A 564-nucleotide genomic window follows, 5' to 3' on the forward strand; every position below is an offset into this window, starting at 1 on the left:
GTATGCTCCAAATAGAGGGCTGTTACAGCAGACCTTTACTGATAAATTGAAGAACTGTGCCGAGAACAGACCTCTTGGCTTAGTAATTGGAGTATAGAAATAAGGAAGAGAAGAAGACTGAGAAAGAGACGCCATTTCAAACCTTTTTATTTGGGGAGATAAGGGTTGTGGGTTTTTGGGGGGTTTTATTTTTTATTTTTTGTTTTTTGTTTTGTTTGTTTTTTATTTTTTGTTAAGTGTTTTACGGCGTTCGTGACTGCATAAGGTCATATGAGCGTGCTGTACTTATGAAACATTTTCAGTTGGTATGAGATTTTCAGTTTTGCCCGGGTTGCAGCCAAAGCCTACTCTTATCGATTTTAGACAATCAAGGCGTCTTTAACGTGCATAACTTGCACTCGGGACCTCTGGGATTTTTTGGCCTTATCTGAAAAGGTTAGGTGCAGATCTTAACTACCATAAGATCAGGGGTGTGGCGGAAAGACAGCAGTAAGAAGGAGCCAAGGAGTAGCAGTAGAAAGGCTGCAGACAGAGTCAGGATCCCAGAGGAGGGGGCAAAGGAGG

The sequence above is a fragment of the Aplysia californica genome, unplaced genomic scaffold (assembly GCF_000002075.1).
Source record: "Aplysia californica isolate F4 #8 unplaced genomic scaffold, AplCal3.0 scaffold00396, whole genome shotgun sequence".
In the NCBI taxonomy this organism is placed as follows: Eukaryota; Metazoa; Mollusca; class Gastropoda; order Aplysiida; family Aplysiidae; genus Aplysia; species Aplysia californica.